General features: G+C 39.9%; 1 protein-coding gene and 1 pseudogene across 7 annotated transcripts in view; both read right to left on the bottom strand.

The window, feature by feature from the left end:
- Nucleotides 1-13,352, bottom strand: part of RIPK1 (receptor interacting serine/threonine kinase 1) — a 73,037-nt gene that overhangs the window by 29,639 nt on the left and 30,046 nt on the right. Inside the window, exon 1 of one of the 6 annotated variants that reach the window (XM_078446683.2) lies at nucleotides 10,257-10,850. The exons of 1 other annotated variant lie outside the window; for it this stretch is intronic. The gene's annotated coding sequence lies outside the window, so the exon portion shown is untranslated. Of the gene's footprint in view, nucleotides 1-9,916; nucleotides 10,851-13,352 lie in introns of those variants that run through there. 4 more of the 6 variants (XM_078446685.2, XM_078446684.2, XM_078446682.2 and 1 more) reach the window with 4 other exon arrangements.
- On the bottom strand, nucleotides 5,401-10,003 carry LOC132666805 (small ribosomal subunit protein eS6 pseudogene; annotated as a pseudogene). Its single transcript, XR_013555555.2, has 2 exons — nucleotides 9,917-10,003; nucleotides 5,401-7,533 (listed from the first exon to the last, which is right to left on the bottom strand). The product of XR_013555555.2 is annotated as a small ribosomal subunit protein eS6 pseudogene (transcript).

Below are 13,352 nucleotides of genomic sequence, written 5' to 3' on the forward strand. Positions count from 1 at the left end.
CAAAACATGGTAAGTAAAAGGAGCCTTGTACAAAAGAATACATACTGTATAATTCCATCTATATTAAGTTCTGGAACAAGGTAATCTACACTGGAAAGGGAACACTGGTTGCCCACGGGCAGGGTGAGGACTGAATGGTTTGGGGCATGAGGAAACTTTGTGGGTGATGGTAATGTTCTGTCATCTCATTGGGGGTTAGGGTTACACACGCATAAGCATTTGTCAATACTCAGTAAATATACTCTAGGTAAATCTTACAACAAAAGAAAAATCTGTAAACATACTGAAGTCTATCTTGTTAATGAAGTGCATGCTGAAAAAAGTGTACTGGTATCTGCAATTTACTTTGCAGACAAACTGGTGGGTAGAAAGAGTGGTAAATAGCTGGTCTGTGATAGCGCAGGCAGAATAAAATAATATTCATGGTAGACACACGAAAGTTCAGTGTAAAATTTTTTTAAATTTGTTTCTACATTTCTATTTTTACTAATTTTTCCCATATATTCCTCACCCAGTTTCTAATAGTACAGATAACAAAACTAAGAAACCAAATTTGTACATTACTATTAACTAAACACCCTACTTGATTAACTCATTTTTTTTTTTTTTTTAACTAATGACATTTTTCTGTTCCAGGATCCAATCCAGAATACCACATTGCCTTTTGTAGCTCTTGATTTTTTAATTTTTTAAAAATCTTTTGACCCCCTTCACCCATTTCTCCCAGCCCCTGCCTTTGGCAACCCCAATCTGTTTTCTGTATCTATGATCTTCTTTTCCTTCTTCTTCTTCTTCTTTTTTTTCTTTTTTAAGATTCCACATATAAGTGAGATCATACGGTATTTGTGTTGCTGACACTTCACTTAGCATAATGCCCTCAAGGTCCATCCATGTTGTTACAAAGGGCAGGATTTCCTTCTTTTTTATGACTGAATAATGATGAGAATAAGAAGAAGAAAAAGATATATATATATATATATATATATATATATATATATATATATATATATATATATATCACATCTTATTTATCCATTCATCTATTGATGGACTTTTAGGCTATTTCTATACCTTGGCTATTGCAATTGATGCTGCTATGAACATGGGACTGCATATGTCTTTTTGAGTTAGTGTTTTTGTTTTATTTTTTAATTTTTTAATGTTTATTTTTGAGAAACAGAGAGAGAAACAGAGTGTGAGTGGGGGAGGAGTAGAGAGAAAGGGAGACACAGGATCTGAAGCAGGCTCCAGGGTCTCAGCTGTCAGCACAGAGCCCAACATGGGGCTCAAACCCACAAACCATGAGATCATGACCTGAGCCAAAGTCAGACATTTAACCAACTGAGCCACCCTGGTGTCCTTGTTTTTGTTTTGAGTAAATACCCAGAAGTGGAATTACTGGATCAAATGGTAGTTCTGTTTTTAATTTTTTGAGAAAGTTCCATACTGTTTTCCATAATGACTACACGTCACATTCGCACCAACAGTCCACAAGGGTTCCCTTTTCTCCACATCCTTGTCAACACTTGTTATCTTGTCTGTATGGTAACAGCAGTTCTAACAGGTAGGAGGTTATATTCCTTTGTGGTTTTAACTTGCATTTCCCTGATGATGAGTGATGTTGATCTTTCATTTACTGGTTGTCTGTCTGTATGTCTTCTTTGGAATAATGTCTATTCAGATCTTCTGCCCATGTTTTAGTGGAATTTTTTTTTTTTTTTTTTTTTTTTTTTTTTTTTTTTTGCTATGAAGTTGCTATGCATTCTTTATATATTTGGGATATCAAGCTTTTAAGATACATGATTTGCAAATATTGATTTCCATTCTGTAGGTTGCCTTTTCATTTTGTTGACAGTTTTCCTTTGCTGTGAAGAAGGCTTCTAGTTTGATGTAGTCCAAGTTGTTTATTTTTGCTTTTGTTGCTTTTACTTGTGTCAGATTCAAAAAGTCACTGCCAGGACCTATGTCAAGGAGCTTATTGCCTATGGTTTCTTCTATAAGTTGTATGGTTTCAGATGTTATGTTCAAGTCTTTAATCCATTTCAAGTTAATTTTTTTGTATGTATAAGATAGTGGTCAGTTTCGTTCTTTTGTATTTGGCTATACAATTTTCCCAGCATGATTTATTGAGCAGATTGTCCTTTTCCCATTGTATATTCTTGGCTCATTTGTTGCAGATTAATTGGCCATACAGGTGTGAGTTTATTTCTGGGTTTTCTATTCTGTTCCATTGATCAGTCTCTTTTTATGCCAATGCCACACTATTTTAATTACTATGGCTTTGTAATAGAGTCTGAAATCAGAAGCACGATGCCTCCAGCTTTATTTTTTCTGGAGATTGCTTTGCTGATTCAGGGTCTTTTGTGGGTCAATATACATTTTAGGGTTGCCTGTTCTATTTCTGTGAAAACTAACATTGGAATTTTAATAGAGATTGAATTAAATCTGTACATTACTTTGGGTAGTACAGACATTTTAACGTTATTAGTTCTTCCAATGAGCATGGAACATCTCTCCACTTATATCTTCTTCATTTTCTTTCCAAAATATCTTATAGTTTTCAGTACACAGATTTTTCAGCTCCTCAGTTAAATTTATTCCTAGGCATTTTTTCTTTAATTTTTTTTTTAACATCTATTCATTTTTGAGAAACAGAGCACAAGTAGGGGTGGGGCAGAGAGAGAGGGAGACACAGAATCTGAAGCAGGCTCCAGGCTTTAAGCTGTCAACACAGAACTTGATGTGGATCTCGAACTCACAAACCGTGAGATCATAACCTGAGTGGAAGTGGAACACTTAACTGAGCCACCCAGGTGACCCCCCTAGGCACTTTTTTTTCTTTTTGATGCAATTGAAAAACAGAACTGTTGGGGCACCTGGGTGGCTCAGTCGGTTGAGCGTCCGACTTCGGCTCAGGTCACGATCTCACGGTCCGTGAGTTCGAGCCCCGCGTCGGGCTCTGGGCTGATGGCTCAGAGCCTGGAGCCTGCTTCCGATTCTGTGTCTCCCTCTCTCTCTGCCCCTCCCCCGTTCATGCTCTGTCTCTCTCTGTCTCAAAAATAAATAAATGTTAAAAAAAATTAAAAAAAAAAAAAAAAAGAAAAACAGAACTGTTTTCTTAATTACTCTTTGATAGTTCATTATTAGTGTCTATAAATGCAACAGATTTTTTTATATTGATTTTGTATCCTACAACATTACTGAATTCATTTATTACTTCTAACAGTTTTTTTATGGAATCCTCATGGTTTCCCATAGATAATATCATGTCTTCTTTAAATAGTGACAGCTTTGCTTTTTCCTTTCCAATTTGGATGCTTTTATTTCTTTTTCTTGCCTAATTGCTGTGGCTAGTGCTTCCAATATCATGTTGAATAAAAGTGGCAAGTTTGGGCATCCTTGTCCTATTCCTGATCTTAGACAAAAAGCTTTCAGCTTTTCACCATTGAATATTATGTTAGCTGTGGGTGTAAAATCTTTTTAACTTTACACTTTGAAATTTTTCATAATAGAATATTGTGAGGCAGAGAATTAAAAAAAAAAATTACCTCAGGTGTTTCTGAAAATGCCTAGGCTGATAGTGGTCTTGTATAGTGGCCTGTGGTCATCTGCTTCAGGTTACCATCTACACCTTGTACAAAGGCTGTGGGTAGACCATGCCACCCCCAGAAAGCTCACATAGCAGCACAGTAGACAACACTATTTCTATAACATAAGACATCCCCAAACAAGAGGAAGCACCCTCTGGAAAGATGCACATCTATCAGGTAGACAGGGAGTGGGGGAGGCTACCTAAATAAAGGGCATGAAGACCAGGGGTAGAGGGTGGTGATGGAGCTGGGGCAGGCATAGAAGGAGAGGTAGCAGAGCCATAAATGCTGTGGAAAGAGCACAGACCTTTCTCTTGTGAGTATGAACTCTAGCTCTAAAATTTGTTAGTCCCGTGACTTGGGTAACTTACATAAGCCTCAATTTCCTCATTTCTGAAAGGAAAACACATTTCCTACTTTATGATTTTGGCTATGATTGGCCCAGCCACCCACATTTATCCATATTTAACCCGTTTCAGTGGGTTTTGAGAATGCCAGGGTGCAGCTGAGATCCTCTGCTCAGCAGTGTTCTACTGACCCATCCCTTTAAGAATGGTAGAGTGGGAGGAGACAGAGTAATTTGTTCCACTCTCCCCTATAACCCTCTTAGGGCGTATTCTTCTCCTGGCTCATCCTATTCATCCTTCAGGTCTCAATGAAATGTCATTTCCTCAAGGAAGCCATCCTAGGTCTTCCCATTAGACATTTTCACAGCACCTTTTACTTCTCCCTTGAAACAGTTAAGACAGCTCTAATTTGAGAATTATTTCTAATTAATTTCACAGAAGGCAGGAAACTACCTTGCACACCGTCTGCAATGTCTAGGACAAAACCTAGCATATGGCAGTTGATCATTAAATGGATGATTATTTTTTAAAAAGAACTATTTAATTGTCCAAAAATAAAAGATACAGTTAAATGAATTACAGGACATTCATAAGATGGACTATTATATAATCATTCAAAATTACAGGTAAAAATAAAAAATCTATACATACAGGTAGATGTATAGATATATAGATACACATACAAAAAAAAAGACAACAAAAGACATCAACATGTTAGCAAGGATTATATCTGGATAGAAGGGTGATTTTTACTTTCTTCTGTACACTTACATTTTCCAAATTTCCTTCAATAAACATGAAATACATTTATAACAACATGTATTTCTTTTAATTTTTTAGTGTTTATTTATTTTTGAGAGAGACAGAGGGTGTGAGCAGGGGAGGGGAAGAAAGAGAGACACACACACATATCCAAAGCAAGCTCCAGACTCTGAGCTGTCAGCACAGAACCCGACGTGGGGCTCGAACTCATGGGCTGTAAAATCATGAGCTGAGCAGAAGTCAGACACTCAACAAACTGAGCCACCCAGGCGCCCCCAATAAAATGTATTTCTTAAAGAGAATAATTCCTTCACTCAGTATTTCTTTAATTAAATCAGAGCTGCTGAGATAGATTATTTACAAGGATGTTCCTGGCAACATTACATAGAATGTCAAAAGCATACAAAACAATTTACACACACAGAAGACAGAATAAATTATGGCACATCCATACTCTGAAATATATCTAGCAGTTTTCAAAAATAATGTATATGAATATTTAATAACCTTAAAAAAAAAAAAAAAGGCTCAGGGTGCCTGGGTGGCTCAGTCATTTGAGCATCTGACTTCGGCTCAGGTCATGATCTCATGGTGAGTTCAAGCCCCATATAGGGCTCTGTACTGACAGCTCAAAGCCTGGAGCCTGCTTTGGATTCTGTGTGCCCCTGCCTGCCCCCCCCCACCCTGCACCCCTCCCCTACTTTGTGCTCTGTCTCGCTCTGTCTCTGAAAAATAAATGTTAAAAAAAATTTTTTTAATAAAAATTTTTTTTTAAAAAAGGCTCACAGAGTAAAGAAACAGGAAGGAATTATTAACCCTGAAATATGCCATTTGGGTATAAGATTTCAACTTCTTTTGAGTTCTACTAGCTCTCTCTCCTTCAGCCAAGATCTTGTCTCCTCAAATTTGCCAGAACCAACTAGGATTTGCAGTGCCTCCTGCAAGCATGATGAATCTTAGGGGAAGGAGGCCTCCAGGTGATTCCACCGCCCTTTGTGAGGCCGGCTCCAGACCCAAGTCAGTTCTCCTTCCAGTCTTGCAGTTTGTTGGTTTGGTCTGGTCTTACTTAATCCTGTGCACCTCTTGCATAGTTTCCAGGCATTTCTTTTGTTTTCACTGTTGTTGGGTTTTTTTCCTCCTTTTTTTCCATGGAACAATTCAACTTTATAAGCACTGAATATCTTAGAAAGGTCTTGTGAGTAGTTTAGATACCCAAGAGTCACAAAAACACTGAATGGAGGCAGGTAGAAAACCACATTATAAGGCCATGCTACAGAGTAACTAATGAAAGCACACTGCCCTCTTACATCACCTGATGATAACTAATTTCAACTAATAATGTAATTATGTCCATTTTAATGGAATTTCTTACTGTTTTTTTCATAAACAGATGTTAATTCACGGACTCAGGAAAGCAAATTTTGTCCACTGAGATTAACTGAAAATTTCAAGGAATTTCACAAATTTCTAAAATTTCTCCTAAAGCAAAATAAATCTATATATATTTATATGAAAATACTCATATTCTGTACTCAATTTTGTCCCTCACTAAAACTGGGGGAAATACAAATAAATAACAAATAATAATGCCAAAAACAAAGGCAGAATTAATTCATGATATTAACAGGCAGGACAGTGATCACTATGACAGAAGATAGGAGACAGTGAACCTCTTACTTCAGAATCATGGCAATGTTCTTTTTTTTTTTTTTTTTTTTTTTTTTTTTTGGTTTGATGTTTGATCTTATTTATTTGTTCCTCTTACAACAATCTCATTTTTGACTAGACTCAGGCTTTGAGGTAGAAGCTCTCAGAGAAGTCAACCTCGGTCTCTTGGCAATCTGTTCCTGGTGTTTTTCTTTGGCCTCCTTCATTCTCTTGGCCAAAAGTTTAGCATATTCTGCAGCCTCTTCCTTGTTTTTCTTCATGCACTCTTTCTTAAAGCAATGCGCCGACGTTTGTGTTGAAGGACATGTGGAGTAACAAGACACTGAACCTTGGGTGTTTGGTTCGAAGTTTCTTACCTTCTTTGTTTAGGGGCTTTCTCACAACATACTGGCAGACATCATCTTCCTTCGAGAGATTGAAAAGCTTGCGGATTCTGCTAGCTCTCTTGGGCCCCAGGGGATGAGGCACAGTAGTATCAGTAAGTCCAGGAATATCCTTCTCCCCTTTTTTCACAATGTTCAAGTTGAGAACACTGAGATTGGCATCCACAATGCAACCCCGAACAGATTTGTGCTTTCTTTCTCCAGTCCTCCGTGGTCGGTAGCAGGAATGCCCCTTACTCAGCAGCAGGCAGACACGGCCATGGGTCAAAACACCCTGCTTCATGGGGAAGCCTTGTTTGTCATTGCCACCACTGATCTGGACCATGTAACCCTTCCATTCTTCCCCTAAAGCCTCAGCAGCAACTTCTGTGGCCATTCACTTCTCATAAAAGGTACGAAGTCTGCATTCATCGTCCACCTCAATGAGTTTCTGGCAGCCAATAGCTGGGAAAGAGATGTTTAGCTTCATCGTGAGGGTGCCTTGGCAATGTTCTTTTTCTTAATCTGTGTAATGTTCACTTTGTGATACTTCATAGAGCTGTTCAGTTATGAAATGTTCACTTCACATTTAATGTTACACTTTAATAAAAAAAGTTTTAAAAAGAGGCGCCTGGTGGATCAGTTGGTTGAGCATCAGACTTCGGCTCAGGTCATGATCTGGGGATTCATGAGTTTAAGCCCTGCATCGGGCTGTATGCTGACAGCTCAGAGCTCAGAGCCTGGAGCCTGCTTCAGATTCTGTGTCTCCCTTTCTTTCTGCTTCTTCCCCCGCTCATTCTCTGTCTCTCAGAAATAAATAAAAAACGTTAAAAAATTTTTTTTAAGTTTTAAAAAGACTTAAAAATACTCATATTTACCTTTCAGTGGTAGAAGACTATTTTTTAAAAATTTTTCAATGATGACCATACATAAAGAGTCAGAAAATGTCAGCTGCCTACCTATCATTGCCCCCCTCTTCCCTGCTAATAGAACTCTGATTTTACTCAAGTATCCAACATGGACTTCTCTAATGTTCTTATAATTATAACAGCTTAATGTCTTGCCCCAGATAAACAAAAGCCCTGAGTAAGGAAGAACCAAATGAAAAGCAAAGGACAAGACTGAAAGTGTTTAACCAAGTATTATCACGTACATTAGCACATTATGACCCCATGAGTACGTTTTATTCTTATCATTCCAATTTAGAAATAAACAAACTAAAATCTGGAGTTAAATGACTCACCTAAAGTGGCAGATCCTGGAACTGAACTTTCATTTCTTCATTCAAACCTCCACCATCAATTCACTAACACATGCTACTTCTCTAGATAGTAAACTATACTCTTTCTTAAAATTCCATGCAAAAACCTAATATTGTAGCCTTGTTCACCTATATTAAATGAGTATGTTACAGTCAGAAATAGGGAAAACACAGATTAAATTTTTAGAACATAAAATATGTGATTCAAAATCAATACTCTACAGGCTGATGGAATCATTTTTGCCAGAGTACAACATCCAACCAAAGCACAGGAATCCACATATATTTTTTCAAATTCCAGATCATATTTGTGGTATTGATATATTATGGATTAATAAGCACCACATAATAGTTTGCCATTTTGGAAGTTGATATTTAAGGCATTTTTCTTAACCTCATTAATATTCAATTCTTAAAAGTGTAACATATCTCTGGTGCTCAATATAGTACAGACAGAGGAAAATGAAAATTAAAGTTAATCACTATTGCTGTTTTATTAGCAATAATAATGACACATCCTAAATTTTAAATAAACCTGGTCTTCACTTTTTGTGTTTAGAAGAGCTGCGGTTTTCAACATTAAAAAAAATTTTTTTTTAATTTATTTTCAGAGAGGGAGAGCAGGAGCAGAAAGAGGGGCAGAAAGAGAGGGACAGAGAAAATCCCAAGCAGGCTCCACACTGTCACTGCAGAGTCGGATAGCAGAAGGCAAGAGGAGCTTGATCTGGATCTCACCAACTCTTAGATCATGACCTGAGCCGAAATGAAGAGTTGGATGCTTAACCCACTGCGCCACCCAGGCTCCCCCATTTTTCACTTTTTTTAAAAAAACTTTTTTTAATGTTTATTACTTATTTTTGAGAGAGAGAGAGAGAGAGAGAGAGAGAGAAAGCACAAGCGGGGGAGGGGTAGAGAGAGAGGGAGACACAGAATCTGAAGAAGGCTCCAAGGCTCTGAGCTGTCAACACAGAACCCAATGCGGGACTCACACCCACATACTGTGAGATCATGATCTGAGCAGAAGTCGGATGCTTAACCCACTGAGCCACCCAGGCGCCCCTCTACATTTTTACTTGATCACAATTTCCTCCTTACTCTGTCACCTATCTATTTACCAAAGGACTTCAGAAGAGTGGTTGAATGTAACAGCCTCAGGCTTTGCCCAAGATAAACTGGAGCTCTGGACAAGGAAGAGCCAAAGATCAGCAAGAAATAAAGAAATAACTGCTCCTCCTCCAATCCCTGAGGTTTTGTCAAATGCTTAGGAAAGGAGGTTGTAGCTTAACCTCTTCAAAATCCTGAAGAGATTCTGCAGTACTTCGTAAAAGCAAACTTGCCATGACTACCTAAGAGGTCTCCTAAGGTTATGATATTCGTCCCTTTTGTCGCTATGGCAGTTGGCCCTTCTTTTCCATTTACCAGCTCACGTCTAAGATTATTCGGAAATGCTTTTGATGATCTCTGCAACCAGCGCAGCCCCAAGGGCAAGAGTAAAAGGGTTGGTAAGCAGTCCCACCCTGGGACAGCTACGTAATCCTATAGTGACCAGAGCATGCACCACTGTACCTTAAGGATACTGCAATAAAAACCCATCAACGCTACAAAATGATAGCAACAACGCAACGCCACACCGTCATCCTGGCCCGAGGGCAGGTTTCCGCCCTTGTACCGAGTACATCTGATGAAAAAGGCCCAGAGCCTTTGACAATTCTGCACAGGACCCCAGAAAATTCCGCGGGCCCTGCCCACCACCCAATTTCAGGGAATACGGAAGGCTTGCAAACAGCTCTACTTCCTCGACAGCCGCGAGCTCCGCCCACCACCCGACAGGCCCACTCACAGTTCGACTTCCTGTGCACGCCGACCCCGCCCGCCGCCCGCCGGCCTAATCAGGAAGCCCCGCCCCCGCCTGCAAGCCTCTCTCACCAAAGAACCTGGATGTGGCAGCCGCTCCTTCCGCGCAGACGCACCCAGACTTAATTTACTTTCGTTTCCGCGGCAAATTTCCCGAGGCCTGGGTAAGGGAAGAAGCGGCGGTGGGAGACTCCGGAATTACTCCGACGTCGCGACAGTCTAGCCGGGGCGAGCAGGGAGCCGACGCCCGAGCCTGACAAAGGTGGTCACCGGGGACAAAGCCCGTCAGACTCAGGGAGGCCGGGTCGCGGAGTGGCTCGCCGCGCCCGGCGCCGTGGGTCCCGCTGGTCAGTGCGCGTCTTGCCGCGCGGCCCCGGCTCCCTCGCCCCAGCGGGACAGCGAGCTCGCGCACCTGGAGATGTAGGCCCGGCAGGACCGCCGTGCTCCTGCAGGCTAGGTCCGGTGTCCGCGCCCTCTGCGTGTCACTTAAGTGCGCTGGGACCGGCGAGAGGGCGTGGACTGCTCGCTCCGCCTCCGCGGGCTCCAAAGCCGTGTAGGAGGAGAGCGCCCGCCCCGCAGCCAACTGGCCTTGCCCCCAGATTTTAAATCCCGGAGTTGTCACCCTGAGAATCTTGGCTTTTAAAGTCGGTGGGAAGCCAAAAGAGGAAATGTTACCTAGTCATAGAAACCTCCGCGGTCGGGAAGGGGCACCTTGGCCTAGGGGTAAGCGCTACACCGCTCCTTCCAACTCCCACTCTGAGCTCTGCGGGTTATCGGCGCTACAGCCTTAGGCAAATTACCATTCTCTTATCTCCCTTCACACGTGAAGTGAGGATAATAAAATCCTCTCTGTGGTGGAAGAAATGTGATACTTATCTTGCAGACTTTTAGAATGGTGATCACGCAAAATGGGAAGTGCTATAGTGCTATATTAGAAAGCAATTATTCATAGCTATGATTACATGTTGTAAAAAGATACACAGTTGACCGTTGAAGAACAGGAGTTTGAACTATGGGGGTACCGCTTATAGGTGGATTTTTTTCCCCCAATAAATACAATAGAGTACTGTAAATATTTTCCTCATATTTTGAACATTTACATTTACCTAGATTATTGTAAGAATACAATATATAACACGTAAAATATATGTTAAATAGACTGTTAGTAAAGCGTCTAGTCAGCAGTAGGTTGTTAGTAAAGTTTTGGGGGGAGTCAAAAGTTATATGTGGATTTTCAACTGTGGGGTTAGGGGTGCCCCTAACCTCTGCATTCAAGGGTCAAATGCATTCTTCAAGAGAACGGGAAGTCACAGATTGGGAGAAAGTATTTGCAAAGAACATCTGATAAAGGATTGTTATCCAAAATATCCTAAAAACTCAACAATAAAAGGAGTAACCCCATTAGAAAATGGGCAAAAGATCTGAACAGACACCTCACCATACAGATGGCAAATAAGCACATGAAAAGGTCCTCAACATTGTAGGTCATTAGGGAATTGCAAATTTAAAACAACAATGAAATACCACTGCATACCTATTGGAATGGCTAAAATCTAAAACACTGAGAATACATGTGGATGAGGATGTGGTGCAACAGGAATCCTCATTCATTGTTGCTGTGAGCACAAATTGGTAGAGCCACTTAGGAAGAAAGTTGGGCATTAGAAAACTGAAAATAATCCTATTATATGATCCAGAAACCCCATACCTTAGTATTTACCCAAAAAAGTTGAATGCTTATATTTACACAAAAATCTGACATGAATGTTTATAGCACATTTATTCCTAATTGCCAAAACTTGAAGGCAACCAAGATGTTCTTCTTGGTATGTGAATGTACAAAAACACTGGTCCATCTATACAATGGAATGTTACTCAGCACTAAAAAAAAAAAAAAAAAAAAAAAAAAAAAAAAAAAAAAGCCGTCAAGCCATGAAAAGGAATGGAAGAACCTTAAATGATTATTTATTTCTAAGTGAAAGCCAATCTGAAAAAGCTACATCTGATTCCAACTATGTGACATTCTGGAGATGGCAAAAGTATGGAGTCAGTGGGAAAAAAAATCAGTGGTTGTCAGATTTGTAGGGAGGTGGAGCACAGAGGATTTTTAGGGCAGGGAAACTATTCTGTATAATGTTGTAATGATGAATACATTATACATTGTCAAAACCCACAAATGTGCAACACAAAGAGTGAGACCAGATGTGAATGGGACTTTGCTTGATAATGTGTCAGTGTTGGTTGATTGATTGTAACAAATGTACCGCACTGGTGCAGGATGTTCATAGTGGGAAAGGCTGTGTGTTTGGGGTTGGGAGGCAGGTAGGATATGTGAGAGTATTCTCTTTCCACTCAATTTTGCTTTGAAACTAAAACTGTTAAAAAATTTTCTTTATTTTAAAAATATGTATATATACGGGGTACCTGTTCATTCACAAACATTTCTGACTAATGTATGGTAAGCAGGTACCAGCTACAAAAATATCTGATGGTAGATACAAGTGATACAAATAGGCACTCATTCATTCAATAAATACTTGCACAGCACCTGTTCCAGACACTAAAGACTCAGTTGTGAATAAATCAAAAATACCTACCCATGTGGAGCTTACATGCTAGTGAAGGCACTCATTCATTCAATAAATACTTGCACAGCACCTGTTCCAGACACTAAAGACTCAGTTGTGAAGAAATCAAAAATGCCTACCCGTATGGAGCTTACATGCTAGTGAGGAAGATGAATGAATGAATGAGGAAACTATGTAGTATGTTAGTGGGTGGTAAGTGCTAAGAGAAAAAAGCACCGATGTTAGATAGGAGATGTGCATGTATGTATGGGGAGTGTATCACAGTATTAGATGGATGACTGGTTGTAAAGGTAATATTTGAGTGAATAACTAAAGGAAGTGAGGGATGAAGCCATGAGGATATTTTGGGGAGAGGAAGCAATGAGGTATTTTGGGGAAAAGCAAAGACAAAGGCTCAGAGATGGGGGCACGGCAAGGAGGTGCCTGTGGAAGGAGCAAGAAAGTAGTAATAGAGGATGAGGTCAGAAAAGTTAGGCGGGAGCAGGGAGATCATGTGAGGCTTTGCAGGTGATTTAGAGAAGTTTGCCTCTTACTCCGAATTAGGGAGTCATTGAAAGATTTTGTGCAGAAGAGAAGCATGTTCTAAATTATCTTATATTGGGATCATTTTGGATGCTGAGTTGAAAATACACTAAAAGGAACAAGAACAAAGTAGGAAGACAAGTTTGGAGGTTATTACAGCAATGTTGACAAGATAAGTAAGGATGGCTTCAATGAGAGTGATAGCAATGGGGATATCAAGGAATTGTCAGATTCTGGGTAAAATATGAAGGTGGAAGTGATGATTAGCTTGTAGATCAGAAACTGGATGTAAGAAATGAAGAAACCAGAAGTTTTCTGTTCTCAGTGTAATTGGAAGGACAGATTTGCTGATGGAGAAGGGAAAGAGTAGTGTCAAAGCACATTTGTGGAAATATGAG

Source organism: Panthera onca, chromosome B2 (assembly GCF_046562875.1).
Source record: "Panthera onca isolate mPanOnc1 chromosome B2, mPanOnc1 haplotype 2, whole genome shotgun sequence".
Taxonomy (NCBI): Eukaryota; Metazoa; Chordata; class Mammalia; order Carnivora; family Felidae; genus Panthera; species Panthera onca.